This window comes from Periophthalmus magnuspinnatus, chromosome 6 (assembly GCF_009829125.3).
Source record: "Periophthalmus magnuspinnatus isolate fPerMag1 chromosome 6, fPerMag1.2.pri, whole genome shotgun sequence".
Classification (NCBI taxonomy): Eukaryota; Metazoa; Chordata; class Actinopteri; order Gobiiformes; family Gobiidae; genus Periophthalmus; species Periophthalmus magnuspinnatus.
The window spans coordinates 2,368,440-2,379,803 of NC_047131.1; the positions used below are offsets into that span (position 1 = coordinate 2,368,440).

Consider the following 11,364-nt stretch of genomic DNA (forward strand, 5'->3'; position numbering starts at 1 on the left):
TGATCTTGACAGCAAATAAGTCCCATACAGACTACACAGAGGTTTTAGACACTTTAAAGCCTCACAGAGAATCACGGAGGCTTTAAAGTGTTGACTTCTTGGTCACATGAACATTGAACATTTTACACAAATGAACCTACTTTGTATCCGATTTTAACGGTAAAACTTTTTCCAAAATTCTCCATTGAAATAAATGGGATTCCTGCTTAAACAGAAGTGGCACCATAAAGACAGCGCAGCTCAGTCACATTTATAAGGTCAATAAACTCATCGCTTTGAATAATTACTCAAAATGCATGGGATGAGGAATAACTCTGGACCACTGCAAACCATTTAAAAGTGACTAGCTGTTTTTCACATTTTTAAGATGGTAAGAATCACCTCTAATCACTTATACTTTTGTCTTTTTACAGATGTGACTTTCACCTCATGTGTAAAGGAAATACTACCAAACGGTAAGTGTTGGCCATATTGATCTGTCTTGGCAAAACCGCACTGTGAGATGGATCCAGACGCAATCACCGACAAAAGGGACTAATAACTTATTTTCAATGCACACTCACGTAAGGTGGAGGCTGGCAAGGTCGAGTGATGCAAATGTACTGACCCATGGGGAGATACTTAGTCATGCTAAGGCCTCATCTTTATGCTAATTGGGAGAAAGACAGTAGTGAAACCTTACATGTATCCACAAGGGCAGTGTGCATTATAACCCACTTTTATAGACAGAGGTGTAACGGTAATACTTTATTTTACTGTACCCTTAAAAAACTACCTGCAGAAACTGTTTATGAAATATAATAGTGGAATGATCAAAACAGCAAATATGACCATTATAAGTTTACTTTCTACAAATACACCTCATTGTTGTGCTTAAAAATATTCATGACATCATACTGATACAGCAGCCTGTGATATCGACCAAATAAAGTATCACAAACATGACTATTCTGTACAGTGCAGACACATTGCATGCTTGTCTTCTGTACTTTTTTTTTGTCTTAAAAGATTTTTGGATGTCACACAACATGATGTGGGGAATGTAAAATTGTAAGACACACACTTTCACACTGTAATGGTCCACACAATCCATCGAGCCCCAAAGTAGTGAAAAACATTGCTAGCATTGTTTGCAGTGTTTTTGTGCTTAGAAAAGTCAGTTAAGGAGGAAGGGGAAATTGGTAAATGTGTCTCATTCATGGCTGAGCTCCTCTGCTCCACCAGAGTTTAGTGTTGGCACAGACTGGTCGTAGATGCAGCGAGACGAGCAGTGGTGGGATAGGACAAGGTAAAAGTAGTAAAGTACTGTACTAAGTATATTTTAGGTATCTGTACTTGAGTAAGAAACTTTTTACTTTTACTTCACTACATTTAAGAGCAGGTATGTGTACTTTCTATTTCACAAGATTTTTGAACTGGGCTGAAAAGTAAAAGTGTTTTTATTATTACTGTTTGGGACCCGCTGAAAAGTCTGAGGGTTTTTTTTTTTTTTTTTTAAACACATTCATAGTTTAAGCAAAAAAAAAAACACAAATAAAAAATTGATTTAATTGTTTCTTTTGACCAAAATTCAGTACAAATCTTTATCAAAATCAATCTCTTTGAAGCCTTATAAGACCTCAAAATCTGTGCAAAATACTTATACTTTTTAAAGGGGCACTGTACTTTAATTCTTTTATACTTCAGGTGGTACTTTTAATACTTTTACTTAACTAAAAGTATCACCTGAAAAAATGTACTTAAGTAAAACTACAGATAAACTGAGCAGTACTTGTAGCGCTGTAGAGGAGGCGTCGCTCTGTGGACACCGCTTCATATCAACTCGTCTTTTGTCGTGCAAAGGCTTAATCCTTTGTCCCTGTTTCACGGTGACATCTACAACCCACGTTTTTGAGTTAGGACAAAACATTTTCCCCACAATCTTCATCCCAGACTGCCCAAATCACGCAGATGACCATGGACTTTAGTGGCTCGTTGAGAGAGGTGAATAAGGGCTCTCGTTCCCACCTTTCTGGATTACATTGGGACCGTTGTTATGATTTTGTCTTGGAACCGAGCTTGCACGTCCAGACTTGAGCAATGTTTTGTTGTCCTCTGTTCTGTCTTTCATTAAACATTTTGACTTCATTTTATAAACATATTTAACATAGATTTTGTGAGAATGGAAATTGAGTTGTATGGTTAAGTGGTCATGGCGGTGCTTTTGCTGCAGCGTGTTAGACAAGCCTCTTTGGCACTGGTGCAAGAAATGGACCATGTAAAGAAAACATGTCATGTGCTATAACCATGTTAGATAATGTAATGAAGAAATGACTTGGTATTTACACAAACCCTTTGGCCAGCACTAGTTTCCTTATAATCACATACAGGTTTGTCCTAGTGGCTCTGTGGCATTTGAAATAATTTGATTCATTTTGCATTGTGTTCTCTGCATACGTTATGTTGGGGGTTAAAGTTAATTAATTCTGATAAATTGCAGCATACTTCATGGGACACCTGCATTTCTTTAGATTATCCTGTTTTTCATTGAAATCATGTTGAGGTTTTTTAGTGGGAGCTGGTATTTTTCACTTTGCTCCATTGACTAGGCGCCTTTTGCCTTGTGCTGACAATATTATGACTGGAGGAAGTGATGCCATTTCAGAGCGTCTGTCACATATCACACACTGACAGCTTTAGAATTATTTTAAGTGAGAATTTTCTGTTGTTTTAATTCAAACATGGGCATTAGGCGTCTTCCACCCTCTGCTGGTAGCAATGTCAAGTGAAGATTTTTGAAATTAAGTTTTGGCAGCGTGACGATTTCAGTTTTATCAATATGTAATACAGTGTTCCCTGGTTTATCGCGGGGGTTATGTTCTAAAAATAGCCAATCAGGACACAGAACACAATGCACATTCATACAATATAAATAAGCAGGGAAAATTGCACAAAAAATCAGCGAAACAGCGAGACCGCGAAAGGTGAACCGCGATATACCGAAGGAGAACTGTAATAGATACGCTTTATGTTCTGAAGGTGTTTTAAAATTGGAAATTTGGAATTTGAACCCGTAGCAATTGTAACTGCTTACATAGGGAGCAGAAACAAAAAAAATTGCGTAACAACTTCATTACATCTGATGAAGCTGTCATCTTGAAGTGATCAAAATGACATCATGTGGTATTATGAGGGAGGGTTGTCAAAAGCATAAAAAATATGATACTAACCAATACTAAAACTAGTCTCGAAACTGCACAGGACAGAAATGAAGCTTCCCTGAATAGTTTTAGAATGATCTTGAGCTGTATCAGAACAACTATAAGACACATAGACTACTATACACACATGAACCACTATGAACTTACTGGACACTGAGGGATTACACAGATATAAGGACACGTGGAACTATAAAAGAAAGTTCTATTATTTAATGTTGAAAATGACATTCTATTGTGTGTGTATCATTGTGGTATCAGTATTGATTATGTCGAGTCTATTCCTAGTATCCATATTGAATTTGAATATTTTGTATCGTGACAACACTATTATGGTGCATAAATAAAAATGTCAACACAAATTTTCCTTGTCAACCCATTTTTATGCTTATCAAGACTTCACAAATTCCACAGCAGGCCTTTTCTCGTGTCGGCCCGTCCCGCTCGAGGAGATGGGAGTGGAAACTTGAGTCTGCTGTGGAAAGTTGGGCCAGACTCCACTTACCCATCCACCTGAGCACTGCCAGAGCAATCAGCTATCAGCACCACTCTCCATCCTGAGTGGATCCTCCAGGGGCTTTGGAGGAGGATTTGGCCCACTCTCTGAGCTTTTATGTGGGGGACGCAGAGGGGGGTCAGAGCCTCTTGTTTTCTGGATACAGTGCATGGGTCTGTCTGCCTTTTTAATGGGGATGGTGGTAGGAAGGCGCGCCAGGTGAAGAGATTCCTCCAGCTGTGTAAACATTCCCTATATCTTGATCCATGGAAGTGCGCATGCAGACAGCCACACAAGCTATCACTTTAAATTAGTCCTCACCTACCTGTTTTTTTCCAAATAAAATAAACTTTAGGGTCTAGTTTTTGACAGTAGTGAGGTTGTTAAAGGGAGATTTCTGGTTCTCTTTTGTGTATTTCCCCAGTAGGCTGCACAGACGCCTCTCTCACTGTACCAAAGCCAAGAGAAATGGACAGAATGAATGAATGAGGTATGATGAATAGTTTATTGAAAGCATGTAGAAACATCGACAATGCAATAACGAGAGTATCACATTTCTTACTGATGAAGGGAACAAAACTGAGATGGAGAAGAGGCTGACGGATCTACTGCTGCTGTGATGATGCAGAAAGTAGCTTGAGAAATGATGAATGGAGTATCATTGGCTCACAAAAACTGAGAGGTGAGGTGAGACGTAGGAGCTAATGTTTTTCGCAATACCGGAATTTCAAACTCAACTTTCATAATAAGGAAAAGGCTTGATAAAAAGACACATACACTTTTATATCTCACTGTCTGACATGAAATCAGACTAAACTTTTCCTGTTTTAGGTCAGTTAAGATTACAAAAATTATTTCTGTTTGCTAAATGCCAGAATAATGAGAGAAGGTTTTTTTTAAAAACAATTTTTAATTCTTCAAAGTCAGAAGTTCACATACAGTAAGATTACTATGACTTTAAACAATTTGAGAAGACCCAGATGATGATGTCATGTCTTTGTAAGCTTCGGATTGGTTTATTGGCAACATTTCAGTTAATTAGAGACACATCTGTGGATGTATTTGAAGCCACAACTGAAACACAGTGAAATCAGCCAAGATATCAGAACTGTGGTCTTCAACAAGTCTGGTTCATCCTTGGTGCAGTTTCCAGATGCCTGAAGGTGCCATGTTCATCTGTTCAAATAATTATACACAAGTATAAACACCTTGGGAATGTTCAGCATCACACCGCTCAGGAAGGAGTCGGGTTCTGTGTCCCAGAGATGAATGTGCTCTGATCCAAAATGTGCAGATCAGCCCAAGAACAAAAGCAAAAGACCTTGTGAAGATGCTGCTGAAGCTGTAAGAGTGTGTCATTATCCACTGAGAAACAAGGACTGTACCAACGGACTGAAAAGCCACTCTGCAGGAAGAAGACATTACTCCAAAAGAAGCATAAAAAGCCAGATTACAGTTTGCAAATGCACACAGGGACAAAGACCTTCATTTTTGGAGACATGTGCTGTGGTCTGATGAAACTAAAATGTTTGGCCATAATGATTATCGTTACATTTGGAGGAAAAAGAGGGAAACTTGAAGCCTGAGAACACCATCCCAACTGTGAAATACGTGGGTGGCAGCATCATGTTGTGGGGTTGTTTTGCTGCAGGAGGGACTGGTGAACTTCACAAAACAGAGGCATCATGAGGAAAGAACATTATGTGGAAACACTGAAGCAGCATCTCAAGACATCAGCCAGGAAGTTAAAGCTTTGGCACAAATGGGTCTTCAAATGGACAATGACCCAAAGCATACTGCCAAACTGGTTATAAAGTGGCTTAAGGATAACAAAGTCAGTGTTTTGGAGTGGCCATCACAAAGCTCTGATGTCAATCCTGTTGAAAATGTATGAGCAGACCTGAAAAGGCATGTGTGAGAAAGACGGCCACAAATCTGGCTCAGTTACACCAATTCTGTCTGGAGGAATGGGCCAAAATTCCTACCAACTATTGTGAGAAGCTTGTGGAAGGAGATCCAAAATATTCGACCCAAGTCATATGGTTTAAAGGCAATGGTACCAAATACTGATGTAAATGTATGTAAACATCTGACTCTCTCTTATTATTATGGCATTTAGCAAATAGAAATTATTTTGGTAATCCTAACTGACATCAAATCAGACTAAACTTTTCCTGTTTTAGGTCAGGCAGTGAGGGGACAAAAGTGTATGTGTCTTTTTATACAGTAAACCTCTTGCTTCAGCTGTAGTAGTTTCTTTAACATTGCTCTTATATTACTTCTGATAAAGTTCAACATGCTTTAGGAAATGTCCAATTTCATCCTATTTGTGCAATTTATTTCAGTATTACCCCTGCTGATGTACTGTATATACTACACTGAGTTGTACAAATACACAAAAGGCTGCTGGTCCAGACAACATCCTAGGGTGGGTGGTTAAATGTGAATCTATTGCCACTTGGTCAAATAAGTGTCTAGTTTCAATAGTAATTTAAGTATCACTTAGGTTATTATCTGGGTATCAGTTTATTTGACAACCCCATTAGGTACCGGAGGGATTTCATTTCATTTGTTGGCATGGTAACACTCTAAAATGCCATGCTTATATATTTGTTTGTTGTTGCTTCTGTTATTATTTCACTAGCATGTTTTGCATAGAGAAATTCTCATGAGCGGCTGGTAAAGGCATTTGGATGGGGATGTTGTTTATATAAGCAGCACACAGCCAGGGCTCTCATGGTTCCTGAAGAGCAGATGCTGAAGTCGACCACGTCTGACTTTGTATGGCTCTGGCTTAAATGTATATCATGATTTTTTTTTTCTTGTTTTAAAACTGTCAAATGAAATGCCATTTGACTCGTGTTCGTTTTTCTGAACAATTTATGACAGCGGCGTACAGGGGATGTTCTGCTGACTACTCCAAAAATAATATTGCAAAAGATCCTGTTTCTCATCAGTGCTTTGAAGTCAAGTAATGTTTCCTAACTTAATTTGCCTGCTAGTCAGTGAAGATGTCTTGGGGGGGAGGCTACTTTGGCCTTAGACAGACACCAATAGATAGATAACCAACAGTAGCCAGTGGCGCTGTCAAAAACTCAAAAACTCATTTGACAAAGCATAGAGTAATATAGGCCACACAGTTTAATGCTGAAAATGAAATTCTACTGTCTAAATAAAGTGTTTATTTATTTATTTTTTGTATCATTGTGGCATTGAAATCGAGTTTTTATTATCATGACAACACTATTAGCCAGTCGTACCCCTGTCCCATAGATTACACCTGCACATTTAACACTGCCACCCCCTGTTAGTGTTCTATATCACATTAGGGCCTTTGGCAGAGTCTTGCATAAGGCATTCCCCTGTGCAGTGAGCGTTAAATGACGTCTGCGAGGTGTGATACTTTTAATTAGAGGCAAGCAGCTATGGCGTGCAGCTACAGGAAAAGCCTAGTGTCAGTGACAGTACAATGTGCAGGTGAAGGCCAACCAGCTCTGTCCACTCTACAGACTCAAGGCCTAGGGCTGCAGGATTAATTGCAATCAAATTGAAACAGCAATTTGAATGGACACAATTATCAAATCGCAAAGGCTGCAATTTTTGAACCATCATTTCTGGATTACAACAGCTAACCCTGTAGTTTAGATCTGTTCAAGCATGTTCTGAAATGTGATCCAGTCTTTCTGGGCGTGTTTAAATTGTGAACTTTGAACAGAATTTAAACATTAAGGTTGTTAGAAAATCACAATTACATATTTCTCCCAAATCCTTCAGCTCTACCAAGGACATTGATTTGGTCTTTTTTTTTTTACTTTAAATACTTTTATTTATTCCATCAGACGAGTTTGTGTTTATTGTCATACCTTGTTCATACATGTTTTATGTTTTTTTCAGACACATTTAAGGTTATAGCCACATTAAATATCGCCTCTCAAGTTACTTGGCCTGGAGGTGTCACCTGCTTGTCTCTGTGGATACACATACTTCAGGGTATAATGTGGAACATTCTAAGCAAAGCTAAAATGTCTCAAATTGCCAGCCCCTTAACCAGAAACGTTACATAGTGCACCTTTAAATTTGGATCTTGTATTGAGATTATGACATTATAGCAAGATTTTTCCATCCCAGATGTAAAGTAGCTGATGCTTCATATTTTGTCCCATGGCAGCATTTAGTAAAACTGTAATTTGATTGAAAACCGTGCTATTTGGCAGGCTACCCTCCTGTGTTTTTGTGTGAAATCCTGCCATGCAGTCTATATGGTTGGCTGAATTGTGTTCCAAGAGTTCATTTTGTTTTTTGCTAACACAATCCTCAATGGAAAGATCATGCATATTTATTTAGATGCCTGTTACTGTAGGTAAGGCTGGTAAGTTTAGGTTTGTTTTTCTTTATTGTGTTTTGTGCCACCGTGCCAAATGCTGCCATCTCAGCTGTGAAGTTGAATTGTGCTCAGAGCTTTGTCATTTTCACAGCATGTCGTTGAAATTAGGCCTGCGGACTGATTGAAAGCTTATTACTTTGGCTGAGTTTCAGGGTATCCGTCTGTATCGGATTTTTCGTGACAGTGTGCCAAAGCTGCCTTCCCAGCCGTGAAGTTAGCTGTGAGCTGAGATGGTATTGGCAGAATCTCATCTGTTTGCTCAGCTGGATCTCAGGCTCCTTCAGTGAGCGCTCTGCTACTGAACCTTTAATTAAACTAAAATTAATATGCATGACAAGGACTGGGTACAGATACTAATGAAACTTCTTTTTGGTACCGACTGAAAAGGTCCGGCTGGTACGAGTCCTGCAAAAATAACTTTTGCTCTGTGCCAACTTTTGGTACCTTGGCTTTAATATCCATATCAATTATCCATGAATACGCAACCCTTGACATCAGCACAGGTGTTTAGGACACAAAAAGCACTCATGTTTTAACAAAGGCCTACATGTGTTCAAACAAAGTGTTGTGTATCACCTTTCTGGAAACGTGTCCAGAGCTGCAACTTGTATCCACCCGAAAACACATCAAGCTGTCAGTGCGAGTACATGGAGTCATTTTAAACAGACACATGAGTTTAAAGGGAAATACAATAAAAATCCTTTTTGTATGCTTTTTTTTCATGTATTTGAGTAGAATTTGTCTTGCCCAGTACAGATATAGTGTATAAGCAGCTATTGAGGTAAAAAAGTCAGCCGTGTACTGTCTGTTTCTAATTATAAAGCATACATTTTGTGCATTATTCATTCACTCCTCACTCAGTGCTCATAAGCTACTATTGAAGCCACAGCTGCAAAATGACAGAAGTGAGGCTGCCAATCTGTGACATTGGCCTTTCGGACCACCACCAACACTCACAACCACATTCACACTGGGCAATGAGAGTGGTGTCTTGCCTAAGGACACAACTAGCCGCTAGCACCCCCCAGTGCCACCTGGTGCTCCCAGTGGTCTCCCATCCAAGTACTAGTCAGGCCCAGCCCTGCTTAACTTCTAAGATCTAACAGGATCAGGCTTTGACAAGGAGGTTTAGCCACAAAAGTTAACTAGTTCTACATTTCACAAGTACAGCACTTTTAAACACCGTCTAAATGAAGTTGATCAAAACACCTCTTGCTGTGGAAATAGAAAGTATGAAGTAGCCAACTAACCAATTACATTATTTAACTGTACTTACTGTATTTACTCAGCTTTTAGTAACACATCTGCGTACGTGTGATATAAATTTACAATGTGCAACGTCCCATTTGGCGATGTGCTTGCGAGCAGCTTCACTTGCTCTGCTAACCTTGGGCTAATACACATTGGTACACTGGCTCATTCAGACAGCGGACTATCAGTCAGTCATTTGAGATCAGCTGGAGTGAAATATGGCGTGTGTAACAGCAGAGGGCATTTTGCAAAAGCCAAAAGTCATAAAAGCTAGAGTATATCTGACGTGAGGGTAGGGAGCACAGGCATGAGGCCCTTGCTAACATTACTGTGGGAAGTAAACAGCGGCGCCCATATTCCAAATCTGAGGTCTCTTTTTACCACAGAAAATGATTTATGAATGTTGAGCTCAATGCATGTAGACAAGGAAGACTCTTAGACATGTACTATATATATCACACAGTATTACTCTAAATCACTCTTTTGAGCTTAGTAATAAAATAGATACAACTATATTACTCAAAGAAAGTTATTTTAGTTTTATTAAGTTTATAAGTGGATAAATTACCTCGGATTATCATCTGAGATAAAAGAGCAAAATAAATTCAGATTGTCCCATGTGGCTTGCAGACTCATGACGTTATTCACTCATGTGGTTTGTTAATGTGAATTGACTGACCACTATAAGAGTAATGATTGTGTGATAAAATATGGACAGACTGGAACACTTTTGCAGCAATACTCAGGTGCAAAATGAACTGGTAGGAGATCTTTATGAGAAGCATTCTTATACTTATATTAACAGGGGAAAAAAATGAAACGGCTATAAAATTAAAACTCAAACATAACAGGTGTGGAGTTTAGAGTTGGGCTTACCTCCGCAGACCTGACTGATAACTTGTGTGTGATGTGATTAGAGATGTTCAAGATGGTATCGCTCAATAAAGGAGCTTTTAAGTCCACTTGAAATGCTATGGAAAGGATGGTTTGGAAGATTTTTGATTGGATTCGTGCAGAAAAAGTTGTGCGGTGCTGTTTTAACATTTACCAAACTGGAATTACTTTTTGCCTTTTAACATTTCCTTGTTTCTTGTGAGATTCTCCATGTGTTTGGAGCTCGTGTATGTACTGAGTCTTCTTAAATCGCTCTCTCTTTTGTCACATTGGATCAGCCCGGCTCTGTTGCTCTCAAACACATGACAGAAACGCTACCCTGTGGTTCTCTTCAACTCTTTACCTCTGTAGCCCCAGCCAGACTCCTGCTAATAATCTGCAGCTGGGTTCTGTCCTGCTGAAATCTTTTTTATTAATTGTGCCTTTGTTCGTTTGTATGAATGAAAGCCAAAAGTGAAATGGTTCTTTGGATGAGCGTTGAAGTATTGATTTACAACCGTTTTAATACATAAATTGCATCAGACTCATTCTCAAAATTTCTGTGTTCAAATTCCTTCATCATTAGACAAATAACTAACATCAGTGTTAAATAATCCTTTTAGTATTGGGCCATTTCACTTCTTTATTGTGTTGTTTTGTTTTTTTTTGTACCTCAAAAAAGTGGTGTCAGTGATGTCAAGATAATTTGGTTAATAATTGTGATTATGCAAGTCACAATATAATGAGAACTACAACATTTTGAAATGTTTAATCATTTCAGTTCAAGATAAACCTGAATGTAATGTGTTTTTCGCTTTTTCTTGACTTTGTTTTCATTTTCATTGTGTCACGTATGCAACAGGATAGGGCTGAACGATTTTGTAAACATTTCTAATTCCAATTCTTCTTGTATTGCGATTACGATTCAGTTTTGAACATGTTTCGACAGCAAGATTCTGTGCACATTTTTAAACCATCCAGAAACGTCAACATTTAACTTATGCAACAATCCCATGCATTTCATTACATGTTTGTAGAAGTCTAAACTACAGGGGAAGCAGTTTTTATAGGATAATTTACTGTTTGCAAAGGGAATTAGGTTAGTTAAATAATTGCAGTTCTTTGCAAATTGCTAATTACCACTATTAAAACTAATACTAAAT

The 11,364-nt window shown here is 38.5% G+C and overlaps 1 pseudogene; it reads right to left on the bottom strand.

Annotated features, from left to right (window-relative positions):
• Positions 1-9,099: 9,099 nt before the first annotated feature.
• LOC117372923 (5S ribosomal RNA) lies at positions 9,100-9,217 on the bottom strand (annotated as a pseudogene).
• Between the last annotated feature and the right edge of the window lie 2,147 nt (positions 9,218-11,364).